This window comes from Anomaloglossus baeobatrachus, chromosome 2 (assembly GCF_048569485.1).
Source record: "Anomaloglossus baeobatrachus isolate aAnoBae1 chromosome 2, aAnoBae1.hap1, whole genome shotgun sequence".
NCBI classification, from domain to species: Eukaryota; Metazoa; Chordata; class Amphibia; order Anura; family Aromobatidae; genus Anomaloglossus; species Anomaloglossus baeobatrachus.
Window position 1 is genome coordinate 592,412,035 of NC_134354.1, and position 13,793 is coordinate 592,425,827.

Genomic DNA, 13,793 nt, shown 5'->3' on the forward strand with positions numbered 1-13,793 from the left:
GGGGCCTCACCTTTTGCTAATTCTGTCATCTACCTGTGTATTGTGTTTTTCCTATATCACCGCAGTCTTTGAATGTGGGGGGCTTGCTATTCTTGTCTATTTTCTGAGGCAGAGAGTTATTCATCTTTCCTACCTTTAGGATAGTTAGTTCTCCGGCTGGGTTCGTGGTGCACAGGATGTTAGTTCACCCCTTCTAGTTGTGATGGTTAGTAAGGGGATGGCGGCCAGATTAGTTGCCAATGCTCTTGTCACCTTTTGCCAATGATTTGTGGTGGTCTTCCATGGTTCCGGATCATAACAGTACCCGTTCCCGCTTGGGCAGCCTGGATCTGGACTGGGGTCAAAGGGTGCTGCTCACTTCTTAGGGGCAGCATCAGGGTCAGGTTGTTTGGGTGGGAGAGCGGAAGCCGACCGTTATTAATAAAAATGTGTTTGTAACGTTAAAGTACCGTGCCTCCCGTTAAGGGAAGATTTATAAATATGCTTTTTTGAATGTTTTCACATGTTTTATATCTTTTGCAGTTGAAAAATAAAACCGGTGATGGACGGGCAGCCTGCGGACGGCCTGCATTTAACCAAGGGGGTATGTGGCGCCCTGGACTAGCCAGGTCGTCACAGAGACTACAACACGACACCCCCACCCCGAGACAGGCACATCAGTCAGACACAAAATCCTTGTTGCCTCCCTCCAGGGGCTGATGTCCACACCAGGTGGGGTGGAGCCAGGTGGTTGGCCCCACCCACTGAGGAGTTCACAGTCCTGGAGGTGGGAAAAGCAGTAGATGAGTTTAGGAGGTGAAAGTGAGAGGTCACGTACTGCAAGTGTCTGGGTTGGAGCCCTGACACTGACAGCAAGGTTGGCAGATGGTGGTGGCCGTCTGCAGGAGTTAGTGGAACTCCGCAGAGCCGTAAGGACCGGGGTTGGGTGTCGGCCCGCCGGTACCGGACCGGGGAACGGAGTGAAGCTAAGCACACAGGCAGGGCCATCGAACCCCGACCAGGCTTGGAGCCGCCGTCAATAGTCAAATCCGAATGTGACAGGAACCCCAGGGGTTTCTCAACCACTAAGTCCCGATTGAAGGCAACCGTCCATCCAGAGAGGATATACAGCCACCGCCATAGGCTAGAGATCCAAGGGCCAGCGCCTGCGGGCAAAACGGGCTCCTATAGCACCCCTCGGCTACTTCTAGTTGTGATGGTTAGTAAGGGGATGGATCATAACAGTACATCCGGCCAGCAAATGTAAAGGGTACTCTTAAGAAGGAAGGAAAGAAAAAAAAAAAAGAAAAAAAAGCTGCTGAGAAAATATTTTTTTTTTGTGTTTTTCCTCTTCTTCTTTGGGTTCTGTGGAAGATTTCTTTTGTCTAGCATGGCTGAATTAGAGGAGCGTGTGGCTCATCTTGATGCTAAGGTTCGTCATATAGAGTCTTATCTTGCACAGACTCCCCTTACAGAGCCTAAGATTCCTGTTCCTGAATTTTTTTCGGGAGATAGGGCGAGATTTTTGAGCTTCAAAATTAATTGTAAATTATTTTTTGACCTGCGCCCTAAGTCCTCAGGGAATCCCGTACAGCAGGTTAAGATTGTTATCTCCTTGCTGCGTGGTGACCCTCAGGACTGGGCCTTCTCTTTAGCGTCTGATGATCCGATTCTCAATGATGTGGACTCCTTTTTTCAGGCCTTGGGATTATTATATGACGAACCCAATATTGTGGACCAAGCAGAAAAGTTCTTGTTGTCCTTAACTCAGGGTTTGGATTCTGCAGAAACGTTTTGTCAGAAATTTCGAAAGTGGGCGGTCCTTACCAAATGGAATGATGATGCGCTTGCGGCTTTTTTTCGCAAGGGTATTGCTGATGTTGTGAAGGATGTAATGGTAGGATTTCCCGTCCCTTCTAGTCTTGATGCCTCTATGACCTTGGCCATTCAGATTGATAGGCGTTTACGTGAGCGCAGGAAGATACCTGCTGGTTTTGTGCCTGTGGAACAGCCTTTGGAGCCTATGGAGTGTGATAGGGTCCTTTCTAATACTAGTCGGCAGGGGTTCAGACGGAAGAATAGACTGTGCTTCTATTGTGGAGACGCTTCTCATAACATCTCTGTCTGCCCTAAACGTGAAAGGAGATTGGCTACTTCTGTTACTGTGGGTTCTTTGCAACCAAAGTTTCTTTTGTCTGTCACATTGATTTGCTCATTGTCTTCTTTTTCTGCATTTGCCTTTGTGGACTCAGGGGCAGCGCTCAATTTGATGGATTTTGGGTTTGCTAGGGATTGTGGTTTCCCCATGGTTCCTTTGCAAACTCCTATTCCTTTAAGGGGTATTGATGCTACCCCTTTGGCAGAACATAAACTCCAATTTTGGACCCAGGTGCCTATGAGAGTTGCACCAGCGCATCAGGAAACTTGTACATTTTTAGTATTGCATAATCTACAGGATACCTTGGTACTGGGATTTCCGTGGTTGCAGACCCATAATCTGGTTCTTGACTGGAGATCCTTGTTGGTAGCTAGTTGGGGTTGTCAAGGTGTGCATCAGGACCTTTCCGTGTCATCCACGTCTGCTCAGGCAGTTGATGTTCCGGCCTTCTTGTCTGATTTCCGTGATGTATTTAATGACCAGGAATCTGATTCTCTGCCCCCACACCGGGACTGTGACTGTGCCATTGAGTTGGTGCCCGGTTGTAAATTTCCCAAGGGACGGATTTTCAACTTGTCTATGCCCGAACATGATGCCATGCCATGTGGTCATACATCAGGGCATCATTGGAGAAGGGGCACATTCGGCCCTCATCTTCTCCTTTGGGTGCCGGCTTCTTCTTTGTTGCTAAGAAAGATGGTTCGTTGAGGCCTTGTATTGATTACCGTCTTCTTAATAAAATTACGGTTAAATATCAGTACCCTTTGCCTCTGATGTCTGATCTGTTCTCTAGAGTGAAGAGTGCCAAATGGTTTACGAAACTGGATCTCAAGGGTGCGTATAATCTCATCCGTATCAAGGAGGGTGATGAATGGAAGACGGCTTTTAATACTCCTGAGGGACATTTTGAGTACCTAGTGATGCCTTTTGGGCTCACTAATGCACCCTCCGTCTTCCAGGCCTTCATGAATGATATTTTTCGGGACCTTATTGGTAAATTTTCGATTGTTTATTTGGATGACATCTTGATTTTTTCTGATGATTGGGACTCTCATGTTGGGCAAGTACGGGATGTTTTTCAGATACTTAAGGATAATGCACTGTACGTTAAGGGGTCAAAGTGCCTCTTTGGGTTGCAAAGGATTTCCTTTTTGGGCTTCATCCTGTCTCCCTCTGCTATCGAAATGGACCCGGTTAAGGTTCAGGCTATTTACGACTGGGTGCAACCGACTTTTCTAAAATCCCTGCAGCGGTTTTTGGGGTTTGCTAATTTTTACCGTAAATTTATAGCCAATTTTTCTGCCATTGTCAAACCTCTGACGGATTTGACAAAGAAGGGAGCTGATGCGGAGCATTGGACCCCTGAGGCTATTGTGGCCTTCCAGGAGCTTAAAAGACAATTCACTTCTGCCCCAGTTCTGCATCAACCTGATGTGTCTCGCCCATTTCAAGTTGAGATCGATGCCTCAGAGATCGGAGCAGGTGCTGTTCTGTCTCAACGAGACGCTACTTCGGGTAAACTTAAGCCCTGTGCCTTTTTCTCTCAGAAGTTTGCTCCTTCTGAACGGAATTATGATGTGGGGAACCGGGAATTATTGGCTATGAAGTGGGCATTTGAAGAGTGGAGGCATTGGTTGGAGGGGGCTAGGCATCAAGTTGTGGTGCTTATGGACCACAAGAATCTCATCTATCTGGAATAGGCCAAGAGGTTGAATCCTCGGCAGGCCAGGTGGGCTTTGTTTTTTACCCGGTTTAATTTTGTGGTCTCTTTTTTGCCGGGTACCAAGAATGTTAAGGCCGATGCCCTTTCCAGGAGTTTCTGCGCTGACTCTTTGGAGGTTGTCGAACCGTCTACTATCCTGAATGATGGTGTAGTTTTCTCGGCTATTTCGCCTGATCTGCGGTTGGCACTGGCGGAATTTCAGGGGGATAAACCTGAGAGATGTCCTACAGGGAAACTGTTTGTCCCAGACCAATGGAGAGACCGAGTTGTCTCTGAGGTTCATTGCTCTGTTTTGGCGGGTCATCCTGGCATTTTTGGTACTCGGGATCTTGTGAGACGCTCTTTTTGGTGGCCTTCCCTGTCCCGAGATTGTGCAGTCGTGTGGAGTTTGTTCTAGGTCCAAGCCCTGTTGTTCACGTTCTAGAGGGCTATTATTGCCTTTGCCTGTACCTAAGAAACCTTGGACGCACATCTCTATGGATTTTATTTTAGAGCTTCCTGTCTCTCAGAAAATGACTGTGATTTGGGTGATCTGTGACAGATTCTCCAAGATGGTCCACTTGGTTCCCCTATCTAAGTTGCCGTCTTCATCAGAGTTGGTGCCTTTGTTTTTCCAACATTTTGTTCGTTTGCATGGTATTCCCGAAAACATTGTTTCTGACAGAGGGGTGCAGTTTGTATCCAGGTTTTGGAGGATTTTTTGCTCCAAATTGGGTGTTCAGCTGTCTTTCTCCTCGGCGTTTCATCCTCAGACCAACGGTCAGACTAAAAGGGCTAACCAGACCCTAGAGACCTATTTACGGTGTTTTGTTTCTGCGGATCAGGATGACTGGGTTTCGTTTTTGCCTTTGGCTGAATTTGCCCTTAACAATAGAGCTAGCTCTACCACATTGGTGTCCCCCTTTTTCTGCAATTTTGGGTATCACCATAGGTTCCTCTCAGGGCAGCTTGAGGCGTCTGACTGTCCAGGGGTGGATTCGGTGGTCAATAGAATGCAGCAGATTTCGGGGCAGGTAGTGAATAAATTGTTTCAGTCCCAAGAAACTGCCCAAAAGTTTGCCAACCGGCGTCGGACTGTTGGTCCCCGGTTTACAGTAGGGGACATGGTGTGGTTGTCCTCTAAAAATATTCCTATGAGAGTTCCATCTCCTAAATTTAAGCCCAGATTTATTGGACCTTATAAGATTTCGGAGATTATTAACCCTGTATCTTTCCGTTTGACTCTGCCTGCGTCATTTAAGATTCACAATGTCTTCCATAAGTCCTTGTTGAAGAAACATGTGGAGCCAGCAGTTCCTGCAGCAGCACCTCCTGACCCTGTCTTGGTACAAGGGGATCTGGAGTATGAGGTTGAAAAAATTCTGGATTCCCGTCGCAGTAGGCGTCAGCTTCAGTACCTTGTGAAATGGAAGGGTTATGGGCAGGAGGATAACTCTTGGGTTGTGGCTTCTGACATTCATGCGGACAGGTTGGTTCGCACCTTCCATCATGCTCATCCCAAGCGACCCGGTTGCGTGGGTGAGGGTTCGGTGACCCCTCCTCAAGGGGGGGGGGGTACTGTTGTGAATGTTAGTTATGTTTTGGCTGCTGGAAGGCTCCCTCTGGTGGCCGGGAATGGTTTGGACTTGGACCAGGTGTATTGTGCAGTGGGTGTTTCCTTTGCTAACTCTCTGCTTATTTAAGTCCTGGTCTGATTGCAGGCTGTTGCCAGATGTCAGTTGTTCTTTGTATCTCCAGCCTGCTTAATCCTGCTTTACACCACATCTACTCCAGATAAGTGCTTGCTCTTTATTTATTGTCTGGTTCTTTTGCTTATCTGGGTTTGTCATTTGTTGTGGTTGGTTTCAGTTTATTTCCTTCCAGGGAATTTCCCCCTCAGTGGATTGTTGAGGATCTCCCTGCAGTTCTGTGTGGAGTATAGCTCCTTTGGGTCCATGTGTTCGTGGCTTGTTGAATTTGTTATAATTCTTGTTTTCTGTTCATTGGTATGACAAGGGCACCTGGTATAGGACGGAGTTCAGATCGAGCGATCTGAGGGCCTTTTTGTACTATCAGGAAGTTGGTATTTTGCAGGTTTTTTCTCTGGCCACCATCAGTCCCTTTCCTGTCCTTTCCTATTTTAGTCAGCGGGGGCCTCACCTTTTGCTAATCCTGTCATCTACCTGTGTATTGTGTTTTTCCTATATCACCGCAGTCTTTGAATGTGGGGGGCTTGCTATTTTTGTCTATTTTCTGAGGCAGAGAATTATTCATCTTTCCTACCTTTAGGATAGTTAGTTCTCCAGCTGGGTTCGCGGTGCACAGGATGTTAGTTCACCCCTCGGCTACTTCTAGTTGTGATGGTTAGTAAGGGGATGGCGGCCAGATTAGTTGCCAATGCTCTTGTCACCTTTTGCCAATGATTTGTGGTGGTCTTCCATGGTTCCGGATCATAACAGTACCCGTTCCCGCTTGGGCAGCCTGGATCTGGACTGGGGTCAAAGGGTGCTGCCCACTTCTTAGGGGCAGCATCAGGGTCAGGTTGTTTGGGTGGGAGAGCGGAAGCCGACCGTTATTAATAAAAATGTGTTTGTAACGTTAAAGTACCATGCCTCCCGTTAATGGAAGATTTATAAATAAGTTTTCACATGTTTTATATCTTTTGCAGTTGAAAAATAAAACCGGTGATGGACAGCCAGCCCGCGGACGGTCTGCATTTAACCAAGGGGGTATGTGGCGCCCTGGACTAGCCAGGTCGTCACAGAGACTACAACACGACACCCCCACCCCGAGACAGGCACATCAGTCAGACACAAAATCCTTGTTGCCTCCCTCCAGGGGCTGATGTCCACACCAGGTGGGGTGGAGCCAGGAGGTTGGCCCCACCCACTGAGGAGTTCACAGTCCTGGAGGTGGGAAAAGCAGTAGATGAGTTTAGGAGGTGAAAGGGAGAGGTCACATACTGCAAGTGCTGGGTTGGAGCCCGTACACTGACAGCAAGGTTGGCAGATGTCACGCTCCCGGTGTCCCGGCAGCCCTCCTTACCCACTGAGCCGGTTCCTGCATCGCACCACCGCTCCGTACACACTGATCCAGTCATACCTGCATTGCACCACCGCTCCGTACCCACTGATCCAGTCACACCTGCATTGCACCACCGCTCCGTACCCACTGATCCAGCCTCGCCAGCGCACCACCGCTCCTTGCCCAATGATCCAGTTCACGTGTCTGCCGGTCACGCCTGCCGCTCCCGCTCATGATCCCCTGAGTCTTGTTCCTGGTCTCAGGAGTCTGACTCTGAGTCTTAGACTCATGCTTCTGTATAGGACCGGGCCGCGCCCACTCTCCTGGTCTTATAGGCCCAGCACACCTGCAGCAGGAAATCATGAGGTTGTGCTGGGTATATAAGACTGGCCTTGCCATGTGGGTGGCGCCTGATCAACGTGTCTTGAAGCCTTGTCTTGTGAGCTAGGTGCTCAGGTCCCCTTGTGCCGTGTCCTGTACTACTGCCTGTCTTTACTACCCGGCACCTGTACCAGTGTCCTGCACTGTCTCTTAGGAACTCCGTGACCCCAGTGACTTTGTTCTTCCCGTCCCCTGTGGGACGCGGCTCCCGTCCCAGCCACGCCAGTGCTCCGGCTGCCGTGTACCCTGCCCCCCGGTGGGGTACTCGGTCCAGCGGATCCACCTCCTGGGTCTACCAGTCCTCCCGGGCATGACAGATTGATCAGGCCATGGATCCCGCTGGAGCACAAACGTCTGAGCTGGCTGAACTACGCCAGGAACTGGTGCAACAGCGTGAAACCTTACACCGCATACTGAAGTTCCTGACGTCTGTGGACCACCGGTTGTACACGTTACAGACCGCTGCCTCGTCTCAGTCCACGCACCAAACGATGTCTGGATCCGAACTCATTGTCTCCGCGGTCTCGCAACTTCGCCTCGCTGCTCCGCCTCGGTATGCTGGGGACCCCAAGAACTGCCGGGGGTTTTTGAACCAGTGCTCGCTGCACTTCAAATTACTCCCGCACCTCTTCGCTTCCGACCAAGCCAAGATAGCCTTTGTGATGTCCCACCTGGAAGGCGAGGCGTTGTACTGGATAAATCCGTTGTGGGAGAACGAGGATCCGGTGACGACCGACATCCGGGAATTCCTTCAGGCTTTTCGAAGTACCTTTGATGAACCGGGATGCACTACCGCAGTTACCTCCTCGCTCCTCCGGCTACGCCAAGGAACCCTGACGGTGGGCCAGTACGCCATCCAGTTCCACACGCTTGCCTCCGAGCTAGGCTGGAACAACGAGGCATTGACGGCAGCCTTTTGGGAGGGCCTGTCGGGCCGCATTAAGGACGAATTAGCCGGTCGTGACGTTGCCCGTACTTTGGACGCTCTGATATCCCTAGCCACCCGGATTGACCTCCGTTTCCAAGAGCGAACCAAGGAAGTATCCCGGGAGAAGCGACCAATCCGTCACATCTCCATTCCGCAGAGGTCTACCGTTCCCCCGCCACTGCCGTTCTGCGATTCTACTCCTGAACCAATGCAAATTGACCGACTGAGCCAAGCTGAGCAACGCCGTGCAGAGCGACTCGCCCAGGGCCTGTGTTTCTATTGTGGAAGCTGTTCACATCTGCTCCGCTCATGCCCTGAGAGACCAGGAAGACCCCGAGTCCAAGGGATGCTGGGAACCGCCACCCTTGGTACTGGAATCCCCTCAGTCCCAGTTACACAGACTGTCCAAGTTACGACTGAGAGGGTCCGGTTCACGGCAGAGGCTCACATCGATTCGGGGGCAGCGGGTAATTTCATTCACCAATCTACAGTGTCCCGATACCAGATACCTGTGACCCTGCTTGCCAAACCCCTCTGGTTCGCCTCCGTGGACGGAAAACCGTTATACGAACCTGTCATATATACAACCGAACCCGTGAGACTCTGTGTTGGTGCTCTGCACACTGAGACTATTACTTTGTATGTCATCCCGAGAATGGCTCCCGCGCTTCTGCTGGGTCTGCCCTGGCTACAACTCCATGACCCTGACATCAGTTGGCGCTCTGGCGCAATCACTCGCTGGAGTCCCTTGTGCCATGATAACTGTCTACAGCCAGTTCCTCAGCCCCTGGCACCTGACCCTGTCATGCCTCAAGAAGAAGAGGAAACGACGCAGTCCAGTGTTGTACCACAGCTCCTGGTACTTGAGCCTTTGGTACCACCGGGCCCTGAAGAAGAGACGACGCAGTCTAGCATCGTTCCACCGTCCCTGGCTATTGAGACTTTGATGCCACCGGCTACTGAGGATGAGACACTGTCCTGTACCCAGTCTGAGACGCCCGATCCGGTCGTCCAAGACTCCAGTCCTGCTTCTGACTGTCCTCCCCTTTCCGTTGCCTCCATTGCCGCTGACTTGGGTTCTCCTATACGGGACATAGTGGCCATGAAAACGGTCCGGGGTAAGCAGTCCTTCCTGGTCGATTGGGTGGATTGCGGTCCTGAGGCCCGGTCCTGGTTGTCCCGAAAGTACGTTGCTGCCCCTCTTCGGCGCGCCTACATGTCCCGGCCGCGGGGAGGTGGGCTTCAAGGAGGGGGTACTGTCACGCTCCCGGTGTCCCGGCAGCCCTCCTTACCCACTGAGCCGGTTCCTGCATCGCACCACCGCTCTGTACACACTGATCCAGTCGTACCTGCATTGCACCACCGCTCCGTACCCACTGATCCAGTCACACCTGCATTACACCACCGCTCCATACCCACTGATCCAGCCTCGCCAGCGCACCACCGCTCCTTGCCCAATGATCCAGTTCACGTGTCTGTCGGTCACGCCTGCCGCTCCCGCTCATGCTCCCCTGAGTCTTGTTCCTGGTCTCAGGAGTCTGACTCTGAGTCTTATGCGGGCTTTGCACACTGCGACATCGCAGGTGCGATGTCGGTGGGGTCAAATTGAAAGTGACGCACATCCGGCATCGCATGCGACATCGCAGTGTGTAAAGCCTGGATGATACGATTAACGAGCGCAAAAGCGTCGTAATCGTATCATCGGTACAGCGTCGGCGTAATTCATAATTACGCCGACGCGATGGTCCGATGTTGTTCCTCGCTCCTGCGGCAGCACACATCGCTGTGTGTGAAGCCGCAGGAGCGAGGAACATCTCCTACCGGCGTCACTGCAGCTTCCGTAGGATATGCGGAAGGAAGGAGATGGGCAGGATGTTTACATCCTGCTCATCTCCGCCCCTCCGCTCCGATTGGCCGCCTGCCGTGTGACGTCGCAGTGACGCCGCACGACCCGCCCCCTTAACAAGGAGGCGGGTCGCCGGCCACAGGGACGTCGCACGGCAGGTGAGTGTGTGTGTGAAGCTGGCGTAGCGATAATTTTCGCTACGCCAGCTATCACCACATATCGCTGCTGCGACGGGGGCGGGCACTATCGCACTCGGCATCAGAGCATCGGCCTGCGATGTCGCAGTGTGAAAAGTGCCCCTAAGACTCATGCTTCTGTATAGGACCGGGCCGCGCCCACTCTCCTGGTCTTATAGGCCCAGCACACCTGCAGCAGGAAATGACATGAGGTTGTGCTGGGTATATAAGACTGGCCTTGCCATGTGGGTGGCGCCTGATCAACGTGTCTTGAAGCCTTGTCTTGTGAGCTAGGTGCTCAGGTCCCCTTGTGCCGTGTCCTGTACTACTGCCTGTCTTTACTACCCGGCACCTGTACCAGTGTCCTGCACTGTCTCTTAGGAACCCCGTGACCCCAGTGACTTTGTTCTTCCCGTCCCCTGTGGGACGCGGCTCCCGTCCCAGCCACGCCAGTGCTCCGGCTGCCGTGTACCCTGCCCCCCGGTGGGGTGCTCGGTCCAGCGGATCCACCTCCTGGGTCTACCAGTCCTCCCGGTCCTGACAGCAGACGGTGGTGGCCGTCTGCAGGAGTTAGTGGAACTCCGCAGAGCCGTAAGGACCGGGGTTGGGTGTCGGCCCGCCGGTACCGGACCGGGGAACGGAGTGAAGCTAAGCACACAGGCAGGGCCATCGAACCCCGACCAGGCTTGGAGCCGCCGTCAATAGTCAAATCTGAATGTGACAGGAATCCCAGGGGTTTCTCAACCACTAAGTCCCGATTGAAGGCAACCGTCCATCCAGAGAGGATATACAGCCACCGCCACAGGCTAGAGATCCAAGGGCCAGCGCCTGCGGGCAAAACGGGCTCCTATAGTACCTATACGCTGGGGAGCGGACTACCGGTGGGCAACCACAGGAGTCAAGAACATTTTCAAAGGTGCAGGGAAAGACAGCCACCATCAGCCATCCGGGAAGAGCACAACAACAACACTGCAGCCGGCTGCGGGACCTGTCCATCCGGCCATTTTGGTTTACCAGAGACTCTGTCAGTGATTGTCTGAGTGAATACACCAGTGCCGTCCGGCACCGCGCCGCGCAGTCCCTGCACCCCAGCCATCCAGCCTCCCCATCACCACCACTGGGCCCCGTGATCACCAACCCCTGTCCACGGAGGGGACAACATCTCAGCTGCACCCTACCATCTCTCCCGGGATCCCCGTTACCAGCAGCGGTGGTGCCATTATCACAACGACCTATGGGTGGCGTCACGAACAATCTCCCTAACCAAACCACCCCCCCTTTCACTCACGGGTGAGGAGCGCTGCTCGAGGCCCCGGGTCCAGTCCACTGCTTGAGCCACCGAGCAGCAGCAGCAGAAGCCCCGGACCCGAGCATGGCGAGCGCGTCCTCTCCGCCCGCGACACATCCACACTACATCAGTGTGGTACGGGTGCGGCCCGTGTGACACCCGTGATGCCGGAGAAAAACTGACATGTCAGCGTGTAGAAAAACGCACACACGTACAAACGGACGCACGTTCCATGTGGTTTTACGTGTGTGTGCCTGCTACAATAGGATAGCATTGCTGTACGTGTCTCCGTGCCGCCGGTACGTGTAAAAAATGGCAAACACGTCCCGGCGGCACGGATGTGTGTTGCAGGCCTAAATGTGGGGGTCTACACCATTATATGTATAGAGTACAAGAAACAAAAATTCAATTTAGATGCAATATAACATGTTATCAGACGGGTCGTACATCTCTTTCTTACAAGACAGCATATGTTGTACTCTATTTGTAACAATGTTTCATATTTACTAAACTCTATAATTGTGGTAATTCACCATACCTGCTTTATTCATTCATTTTCGGTTCTTTACAGTATAGAGTGGTATGTATTCTGCTCAGTGCTTTAGTGAGTTTACCAACATTCACATTTGTCTTTGTCCCGAAGTGGTTCACAATATATTCTCCCTATCTCAGACATGGACACTAGGCCCAAGAACCTAAAGGCCACTTTACACGCAACAACATCGCTAACGAGATGTCGTTGGGGTCACGGAATTCGGGACGCACATCCGTTCTCGTTAGCGACTTCCTTGCGTGTGACACGTACGAGCGACCGCTAACGATCAAAAATACTCACCTTATCGTTGATCGTTGACATGCTGTCGATTTCCCAAATATCGTTGCTGTTGCAGGACGCAGGTTGTTCGTTGTTCCTGCGGCAGCACACATCGCTATGTGTGACACCGCAGGAACAAGGAACCTCACCTTACCTGCGGCCGCCCGCAATGAGGAAGGAAGGAGGTGGGCGAGATGTTCGTCCCACTCATATCTGCCCCCTCTGCCTCTATTGGGCGGCTGCTTAGTGACATCGCTGTGATGCCGAACGAACCGGTCACAACGACGTCACTAGGCAGGTAAGTAGTGTGACGGGTCCGAGCGATGTTGTGTGCCATGGGCAGCGATTTGCCCGTGATGCACAACCGACGGGGGCGGGTACGCTCGCTAGCGATATCAGTACCGATATCACAGAGTGTAAAGTACCCTTAACCCACAGTGGCATTTAACATACATCCATAGCACGGTATACATATAAAAAAACGAACTATAAAATATATGCAAGATGCTATACAACTATGTATAAAAAATATAAATCTTTATTACACCTCATTCAGTGAATTAATATACAATAAAAACAAAACAGTTATACGGACACACTAAAAAAAACATATGGTGGGTGATTCCAAGGGGATAAGCAGTCCATATGCACATTACATACACTCCTAATGTATCAACACCTTACAGAAAATGAGCCATAAAGTGCCGATGCCTTAAAATAAAAAAGTGCATGAAACGATATCTTGCCCAATTTTATACATACTCACTCATAGTCAATACTTTATTGCTATGCTCACTCAATGCAGGTGTACCGCCCCCGTGGAAGCAGTCAAGCTGCTCGGATCCGGGTTCGCTGTGGCTCGAGGGTCTCCGGACCTGGGGGTTGTGCGGCCACTTGAATGAAAAGGGGCGGTATTTACAGGGGAGTTATAGTTCGTGACGCCACCCATGGTGTGTGGTAATTAGGAGTACCACCGCTGCTGTTGGGAGTACCCGGGGATGATGGAACGGGGCAGCTCGGTGTTGTAACCCTCCACGGGTAAGGGATGCCCCGGGACTCGGTGAAGGGGGAATGCCGTGGGGATGCAGAAGTCACTCTCGTACTCACTCAGTTCATAAGCAGACACCGACAACCGGGTAAACCAAGTCTCTGGGCACCGCTGCCGCTGAGGGGAGCTTGTCCGGATCCCGTCCCCAAGTGGTGCTGCCTGGTGATTCGTGACCTGCCTCCTGGCACTTAGTTTAGACTTCAACTTGATGGCCCCTAGCTTGGAACTAGCCGGGCTCCGCTCCCTACTATGGCTAAGTATGGGAAATTGCTCTCAGGGCTCACACTTGGGATTTTCTGGACTGTTTTGGTTGGAAGGTCCTATCCCCCTCGTTGCGCTAATGCCCTGATTCTGGAGCAGGTGGGAATGGATCGTGAAGGCTCCGTTCTCCTCAAGTGAATTGTCGGGTTGCCTGAAGCTACTCCCCGACCTAGGGTCCATGTACCCCG